This window comes from Balearica regulorum, chromosome 3 (genome assembly GCF_011004875.1).
Source record: "Balearica regulorum gibbericeps isolate bBalReg1 chromosome 3, bBalReg1.pri, whole genome shotgun sequence".
Lineage (NCBI taxonomy): Eukaryota > Metazoa > Chordata > Aves > Gruiformes > Gruidae > Balearica > Balearica regulorum.
Genome location: NC_046186.1, coordinates 51,757,094 through 51,766,519, shown reverse-complemented (window position 1 = coordinate 51,766,519; position 9,426 = coordinate 51,757,094). Strand labels below are relative to the sequence as shown.

Sequence of the window (9,426 nt, the reverse complement as noted above, 5' to 3'; positions counted from 1 at the left end):
CTGGGGCCGGGCCGCGCCGCCCCCAGGGGGAGAAGCGTGGCCTGTGGTCGGAGTGAGAGATTGGGGCGGGGGGGGGGGGGAGCAGCAGGGCTGAACATGGCCGAGAGGCGATGGGGGAGCAAACCCCGAAACAAGTATGCGCGTAGCAAGGAGCAAGCCCGAGAATAAAGCCTCTTCCCGGGCCAGAGCTGCAGTACTCCCTCTGCACCTAACGCTTCTTTCCCTCTGCGCTTTCTTAACGTACGTTACTAGCTAGTAAAGAGGAGGCTTAACTGAGTGTTCCGATGTGATTCTCGCTCCCCTCTTCCCTTCAAGGAGCTGTGCGAGCTGTGTGACCAAGAAGTAAGAAGTTAGTTGTTAGAGGCAGAAGGAGGGCATGTGCAGCTCTATGCAGCCCAGAGGAGAGGAAGCGTCTGCCAGGGTGGAGTAGGTGTATGTGCATGTGTAAATACTTGACTACTTGCAATATTTTTTTTTAATTATAACATTGCATGCTAAACGGCTTTATGGTAGTTTAAAACATTTTTTCATCAATATTACGATACTTTATAGCCCAGTATTATTAATACTTCGTAGTCTAAGGGAATCCTCACTGCTGAAGAAATTAAGAACAAAATCTGCCCCGATGAGCTTACAATATAAAGCATGGGACAAGCAGCAGCAGATGGATGAGGACAAATGAATGAGTCCCTACTAGGAGACAGTGAGATAGTATCGGACAACATAATAAGGCAGTGGGCTCTGTCCATGAGTGGAGGAGTGACTCATTGAGTCAGTGAGTCATTCCCAAGGCAGCTGGATGTGAATCATTCCCTAGGTGGCTAGTCACCACTGTATGCACCCTTAACACAGCCTTGTAGCTGACACAGAAACATGTTCTCCAGTGCTGTGGTTTCACAGGTTTTTATTAACTTTGTCTAAGTTGTTACTACCATAAATAGAAGGTCTTCCTTTCTCAACCAATTATTTCTGCCTACGTTCTGCTTCCTCCTTTGTACCAGTACAAGCACTTTGTGGCTATGTAGTGGACTGCATCAGGTTTAATGCTAACTACTTAGTTTTAATCGTGGTTAATAGTTTTTCATCGTGATCAGCTTTAACTTGCATCAGTTTCTGAAGCCAGTTCATGTCCCAGCTTCATAAATGCTTGTATTGGTACAAATAAGAGGTTGTGCTTGGGCATGCTCAAGAAAGTACGGATGGGGAGTGTGGGACCACTTGTTTCAGTAGCCATGATGGATTACGTGGGCTTAAAGTGCTTATGAAACTACAGCTGAGAGTTTGTGGACTCTGTTCAGCCATATTCCCCATTTACTTTTAATACCAGTACCCCTATCCTTGTTTCTGGATCCATAATACTAGTTTCTAGTCCTGTTTTCTGTTGGTTTAAGGTTAGTCTCTGGTTTTCAGCCAGGTACTCGATCCCACTTTCTGTTTGCTAGTGATCTATATGACATTGCTCCAGCTAGATGTGTCTTTTCTTGTCTTGAATCCTGTCTTGTATGGGGTCTCTGACTTCCTGATCTTTGACTGTAGTGTGGTCTCAACGCATGTCTTGGACCACGTGCACCCAAACTCCAGCATTTCCTGAAGTCTGACTGTGCTCTTGTCTGCCCCCTTCAACTAGTGCTTTGTCTGACTTTTCTAATTCAGGACTTCAATGTCTCTTCACCTGCTACCAGACACTAGTCTGAGTGGGCCAAACCCACTAGCTATGACTAGTCTCTTGGTTTTAAGGGACATCAGTCACCCACAAGAACGTTTCTAAGACACTGCAAGATTAAAAAAAAAAATTAAGCAAATTCTTTTTTATTTCTAGGAAGCATCGCAGTATGAAGGATAACCTACAAAACGGTGTGAAGTACTTGTTTGAAAGTCTAACAAGGGACGATACAGGCCAGTATGACCAGCTGACAAAAGGAGGGAAATGATCTCAGCGCTGAGTAAGATGAAACAGTGAAAGTATTTGAAAACAAAGGCAAGTACTTTGTCTGATGTGATAGAAAAGTAGCAGGCTGATGTAATATATCTGAAGCCAGAGAGTATGGGTATGAACACCTAAAAAGAGGTTTATATTAACGCTGAAGGCTGCAGACCTTTCTTCATGAGAGGCTGGATTGCTGAAAGATACGCACGAAACAGGTGGAGGAGAGACAGGAGGGAAACACTGAAAGCTCTTTTTTGAACTTGACTGACAACTAGACATGAACAAAGTATTGTCTGAGAGACAGGCTGGGGTTTCAGGAAGGACAGAAGTAGATTGTTGTGGATTAGAGGGAGGTTCTGTGAGTCATCGTTGGAAAGATGGTCACTGAATTCATGTTTACAACTGAGATTACTCAGAGATAAAGGGCAGAACAGGAGCTGAAGGACTAGCAGGTTTGAAAATGTCCAAAGGGATTGCACTAATTTAACTAGAGCAGTTTTAAAATTGATTTAATAACATTAATCAGACATTTGAATCTGGAGGAAGGCAGGCTCGGGAAGACAGGAAGGCTCAGATATCATCATATGATTGTGAGACACAGGACCAAAAATTGTTTATGATCTGGTTCCTTTGTAGTAATCTGCTGGCACTGGCACAACAGGCTGTAACTGGCCAGGTACATTACCCTGTGCACAGGAGGAAATTCTATGTAATAAAAAACTGTTGTAAGTATATCAACTCTGCTTTGCCATTTTTTGTGTTAGGTGTATAACCAAGCCCAACAGTCAAGAGTGGTTCAGAGTTCCTGCATGCCAAAACGGAGCTTTGGGGCAGCCAGAAATGGGATGCAAGCCTGTATGTTGTTGAAGCTGCTCCTCATTTTCACTGCTAAATCAGCTGCAGAACACAGAGCTCACAGAGTTAGCACGAAGCAATCTTTGCTCTTACCCATGTTCTTCAATAGGGCAGGCCTGGTGTCAACAAGTAATCAAGTCCAGAAAGAAAGATGAGAAAGTTTGAATGTTTTATTGTATGGAAAGGACAATGATGAATTCTGTATTCTTATCCAGTCTCTTTACACTTTCCCAGTAGCACAAAGGGGCTGTAGAGTTCTTGAAATTTCTTCCTAGGGGATACTCCTTGTGTAGAGGTTTCCTCACTTTGAACAGCTATTTTGAGCTGCTGCAATGATCCATAGGGGGCTGTGGCAGCAAAGTAATTTAGAGCTGCCAACTTATATGAGAGGCATTGCCAAGAAAAATGAAGAATCAAATATGGAATAAAGCCGCCTTTACCAGCCCTCCACCCAACAGGCAGCAAAGAATCGTGCTTGCTTTTTGTGAAGGAGAACATTCATTGTTAATATTTATGTAAAGGTTATGTCATGCTAATTCTATGCAACCCCAGTATGTGACCGTGAGAAGCAAAAACTAGAGTGCTGTGAGGAGGAGCACTTTTGCTGTCTTCCTCAATTGTTTTGATGGTTGCTACAAAAAGAACAGAAAAGCAAGTTGCTACAGAGCCAGTGTAGGCACAGAGAATGCATGACTTTCAAGGCATTTTCCCCCTTCTTTTAAAAACAAAAGCACTCATCTCTAATATTGCCAACCTGGCCCTGCTCCTCCATTCCCATTCTGATTTATTTGCCCTGCTGCTCAGATTTCTGCTTATGGAGAGGACAGCAACCACAGCCAACTTCATAGTTCAGAGAGTCAAAAGTCATGGAACAGAATTTCCCAGCAAATATGGGCTGTTCTTCTACATGATAGAGATTCTAAATTGTGTCATTATAGTAACAAGCAGCAATGATCTCTCAGTAACTCGGGCTATTTTTAACTCAAAATAGTGATTGCAAGGACCTCATGCTTATTTCCTACTGAATAAATGAATTTATTGTGTACAACTAGCAAATATCCTTCTAAATTAAGTAAGGAAAGTAAATACAAAGAATTGTCCTTCTGTGAAGTCCTTTTCAGGATGCCATTATGGTTTCCTCTGCTGTTAGTTCGCATTTGACTGATAGTCGTAAATGTGGTATTGCCATGCAGTTTATCTCCTGACAAATGACAATTGCTGACAAAAACAAAAAGGAAGTTTTGCCAACTAAGTAAGTCTTGTAAAATTCTGTATACATTAAATCCTAATAGTAGAAGTAGCATACATTTAATACTTGGACAGTGTATATTATGTCTTAGTAAAAATGGGAAATTACTGAAGCTTCTCAAAGTTTAGCTTACATATCCAGCAGCAAATATTTGGCAAATAGAATAATCACTCAGTTACATTTGGAAAAGGTGAATGAAATGAAAAGGGTAGGAATTTCAATTTTGGCCTAAACTGTACTTGATACTAATTTATGTATGTTCTGCAGGCCTGGATGTCATGGTGATCGGCTATTAAAAACACCACTGCTGGAATGAACCGCCTTTTCAGTGACAGGTGTGAAATTTGTTCCTCTCCATTCACCTGGCACCAGACCCATGAGCTCACATGCTAGTTGCTTTTGGGAATGGGGTGGAGAAGATGCGGTCTCTTGAACAGGCGGCATTCATTTTCTTGAGTTCTGCTCTATCTTTGTTCTGAACTGTGCTTTTCCACACACTCTTGCCATTATCTAATCTGTCTTTGTTCCCATGATCAGTCATTGTACTCATTAAAAACTGAGGCAAAGTATTCGTTTCAGATCAATAGCGAAGTGCAATTTATCTTTTGCCAAGATTATCTTCCATCTCTCTCCATTTCATATTCTGTAGCACTACAGTCCTTTCTTTATTGTCTTTCATTTATGAGGATGAAGAATTTTTGTTGTTGTTTGCTTTTCATGTCTTTTTGGAAGTCTAACTCAGCTTGACTTTTGGCAATTCTCACTTTGTCCTTCCTTTTCTTGATCCTTTGGATAACATTTCCTTTGTGCTTTGTTCTCTTTGCCGTTTTGTAAATGTTTTGGGTTTTGCTTGTGGTTATTTATTCAACTAGCTCTGAAGCTCTTCAGCAGAACTTTCCCCACTTTCTTGAGCCACAAAGTTCATATACTTTTCACTTGAAATAATTATATTATCCTCAATACTTGAATTCCTCAGTCCCTGACTTCACAAGTAAGTTCCTTTGTTTATCAAAGCTTGTCTTTTTGAATTGAAAATATGGTTTACTTTTGGAGTAGAAGCTCTTACCATCTTTCCCCAAATCAATTTTGACCTAACCAAATTGTTTTATATCTGTGATAACCCTCCTCTTCTGTCATTAGTGTTAACTCCTTTTTGTTAGGCAATGACTATCATGCCTATACACTTTTTTGATATGCATTTGATTAATTAATATAATGCACTGAATGCAATAACAAACGTAATTCACAATGTAGGGATTAAAACGTTTTGTCTGTGTCTATGAAGATTACTTATAAATACTTTTAGCTCAGTTGTAGTTATTTCGCTTTCTATTTGTACCTAATTTACTAAATATATACTATAAACGTATTCTAAACTGATCTTCAAAGAGGGACTGAAGAAAGAGAACTGGGAAATCCTGCTTTTTTCTTATTGATGTTATTTTTTCAGCGTTCTGAAAACTTGTGTCAGTCCCTACGTTTGGATAATTAAATAGTACATGGAAACTGCTACTTGAGATGTTTTGCAGTTGTGTTGCCAAAAAAGAAAAGACTCACTTAAACTCCCTTTATTCTGCCCTATGGCATCAGTTGTATCTTTGAAGCAATGTTGATTTGCAGTCACCACTACAAAGCAAGAAAATTACTGTTTCTGATCCTAATAACATCCAAGATTGCCTTACTAAATGAGGCAAACCAACAGCTTTCCTTATGACCCCAGTCTTCCCCGGGCACTTGAAAACAAAGCTGTCAGTCAATAGAAATCTTACACATACATAAGCAAAAACTCATACTTTCTCCCCTTCCACAATCTCCAAATGCCCCCATCATATCGGTCATTTTAGTCCAGTCTAAAGGAAGTCAATATGCAAACAAAGGCCTTGCTCCTGCAAACATTTACATGTTTAACTTTTAAACTAAATTTGAAGTCGATAGAAGTACACAAATCTATGAAGCTATTCATGTATGGAAGTATTAGCATGCATGATGGAACGAGAAAGGCAGATTCCTCATAGCTCCTTTGAGAGGAAGAAAAGGTAATTTACAGTATTAGCTACTGTCATCTGTTACTGGCATACAGGATAATCAGAATTGACCTTCAGAGGGGAGTTCCAGGGAGGAAAATGAACTGGGCCCTTTGTTCTTATTTATGATTTTTTGGTCCAAGCAAAGTTTTATTCTGCTTATTTTCACAATAGGAATGCTCTACCCTCTCCCCTCCATCTGCCCATGGTGAGAGAACAAGAGAAACATCATAAGAAATTAGATATTTTAATGAAATTATTTCATTGCATTGGCATGTACTGTAGTCAAATACTAAATGAACATATAAAAGATCTTTATTAAAGTTTCTGTCTCTCATTTCCTTGATCTAGATCGTTAAAAGTTCATATCTGAGACCTCTCCGTTATCTTCTGATAAGCGACTAAACCAAGAAAGGTGCACTAGGCAAAAAGGAAAACAGATTATTTGTTTCAGAAAAAAAAATGCAAATTTTTTTTTTTTTTACTTTAAGGAAAAGATAAAGCACCATCTTTTCAAATACCTAAACTGGTCTGTACAGAAAACTTTATTTGAAGGAACCAACCTGGGAAGGATGGAATTTCAACCACATAGAGGAATTTTATTTACAAAGATGCGTCCCTTTTCTTTTTATGACTCCCATATACAAGGCCTATGGTCAAAACTAAAAGGATTCTCAGGATGACAACATTGAACCACTGAAAGCCTTGTTTCTCCCAAGAGTGCATAGGTATATCCAAAATTCGGTTTAAAATTATATTCCTTTTTGTTTTCATTTAGTCTGTCTTGGAGGTAAAACATGTTCATTCCTTATTGACTTGATTGAGGAAAGCCAGACTGTCTCCTCTTTATACTGGTCGCTTCTGCAGAGACATCTGATTGTGATTGATTTATAATCAACCTTCCGCAGGGAAAATTTCATCACATTTATCACAAAAGTAATGAAAAAATATTTATATAGCTTGTAATTGCTTACGTTGTTTCTAATTGCTCGTTTATATAAAGAAAGGATTTACATTGGTTATATTATTCTCAATTTTAATAAGCCTAAGCATAAAAAATCACCAGTTAGGTCTTAAACTAATGAGATTTGTTCAAAAATAATGAGATTTCAGACATTAATAAATTGGGATTTGACCTCTGGGGTATTTGTCAACGTGTACATTCAAAATTTTAAAACTGAAACGGAAGCCAAAAGAAAACACGAGGCTATCACATGAATAGAAATACAAATCTTAAAATGAGATACTGAGCAATATTGATATGATAAAAACAAAATGGCTCTTTCTGTGGCTTTATGCACGCTGCTATATTTCATCCGTAGCATGAAAAAGCTCTATTATAACAAAGAGAAGTAGATACCAGATTTCATGTATAATTAGCTGGTTTACAATTGAAATAATATATTTTACTCTACATGACAGCGTCATTTAAGTCTCTCTGTAGTAGCATTCCCTGTTGACAATGCTACAGCTAAGCTTGTGTTGGCATTTCAAAAATAAAACCTTTAAACAAAGGTCGTGACTCATTTCTGAAAGTTGCTCTAGGATAAGTCGTGACAGAGGGCATATTTTTGGATTATACAAAAAAGTAATCTAGCTGTTTTGGAGACTGGAAGGCAAAGCTTTTACATAGAGTTGTACATAAGTGGAGCTGATCATAACATCCAAGAAGGTGCTGGCAAAAAAAATACTAGTTTTTCATGACTGCACTCCTTTTTTTGCCATGGATCAGTAGTCCTTGATTAATCTAGAGTGTACTTTGTGCCTTTATTTTTCACAACTGTGTCTTTAGTAGTTTAATACTACGTCTCCCTCTACATTTTCAAAATACTAGCTAAGGTGTAAATTGCACAACTGTCTTTGATTGCAGCTTTGAATTTGTGCATCAGCTAGGCCAGTTGTGGTAGAAGACACTCGTTGAACTTTTATACACTTACTACTAACTGCAAGTGCAGGAGCCTTTTTGTCATTTGATCAACAGATAAGAGTATCTCTTACTAGTGATTTCATTCTGTGTGCAATTATAGAATACATGCTGCCTGGTTATGAAAAAAGGCACATCTTAAGCAATGCGGTCAGTTTAATCATAATAATTTGATATATTTTTTTTTTAAATCTTAGTACTTGCAACTTACAACATAACTTGATTGTACATTAAATAGAAATAAATCTCTTTTATTCTCCTACCTACCATCTCTCTGGTCTCTTTAATTCATATTTCAGCAAGGTGTTCAAGGCTTTTCATCTGAAGAACTCTTCTGATCTGCATACTCTATATCCAAACTTGCCCCCAAGAAGGAAACCAGTTCCTTGTAGTAAGAGTGACATACATAAACAATGGTAGGAGACAGTACTGATTTGCTTGTCTCATAGTCACCCGACATAGTTGTGGGCACAAGAGGTTAATAACTTCAGATTAGTTCTTTGAATTGTAAAGCATCATGCACAAACATTACTTTAGATTTCATTTCTGGCATTTAGAGCAAGGAGTTAATTCAGATATTCTCTTCAATCTCTAGTTTTATGAGGAAAATGGCAAGATTTATGCAGGTAGTCTAAGAATTTATTTATCTTCCTTTGTATCCAGGTCTATTTATGTCAGGAGAATAATGTAATTCAGCATGCTAACACTATGTCATTTCGTATCACTACTATAGTGATGAAGTTTTACTGATTTCTCAGTTTAATTTTCTAGCCTAGAATAGGATATATTTCAGTTTGAGAAACTTACCATATTGAATTTTACTGAGAAAACTAGAAAAAATTCTTTATATAGACCCTCAGTAAGTTCTGTCCAGGTTCTGTCTATTTCCTCTCCCTCAGATTATCGGCTTCAGATCTCTGCACCTTTCCCTGTTGGCGTATTCTTCTCAACAATGTCTGTGTGCACAGTTTCAAGATGTTCAATCAGTCCGTGGGAAAAAGATTCATGAAAAGGCTGATCGATATCTTCCTTTGGTCAAAGAACTTTCAAGTCCTTCCTTAGCTTTCAGAAAACATGTATTTGAGCTCTTTGGAAGGTGCCATATGTTTCATTTTTGCTATGAAATATCTGAAGCAATTACAGACACCACCAGAGAAATTAGTCTCATTTAACTTTTACATATGTAATGTAGATGTTGATAACCAAGATGTGTCACCCAGGGCTTCCCTTGGTGGTCAATGCAGAAGAACAGGTAGGTTTAGGGCATGAATCACTCGACCTATTTTAGACAAGGATTCTTTAGATTTTCTAGGTATACCAAAGGGTCTACTTGTTCTACTGGAAGAGTAGGCATAAGGGTGGCAGTGAAACTACATGGCCAGTCTGGGAAGAGTGAGCAGAGAGCTGCCTGTGCAGTATTATCTAACTTTAGATGTTTGCAGTACTG

General features: G+C 38.5%; 2 long non-coding RNA genes across 2 annotated transcripts in view; one reads left to right on the top strand and one right to left on the bottom strand.

Annotated features, from left to right (window-relative positions):
- The window catches only part of LOC142600977 (uncharacterized), a 523,379-nt gene that overhangs the window by 434,210 nt on the left and 79,743 nt on the right, over positions 1 to 9,426 (bottom strand). The window lies entirely within an intron of this gene.
- Positions 111 to 7,569, top strand: LOC142600975 (uncharacterized). Its single transcript, XR_012834503.1, has 2 exons — positions 111 to 1,943; positions 6,547 to 7,569. It is a non-coding gene; the product is annotated as an uncharacterized LOC142600975 (long non-coding RNA).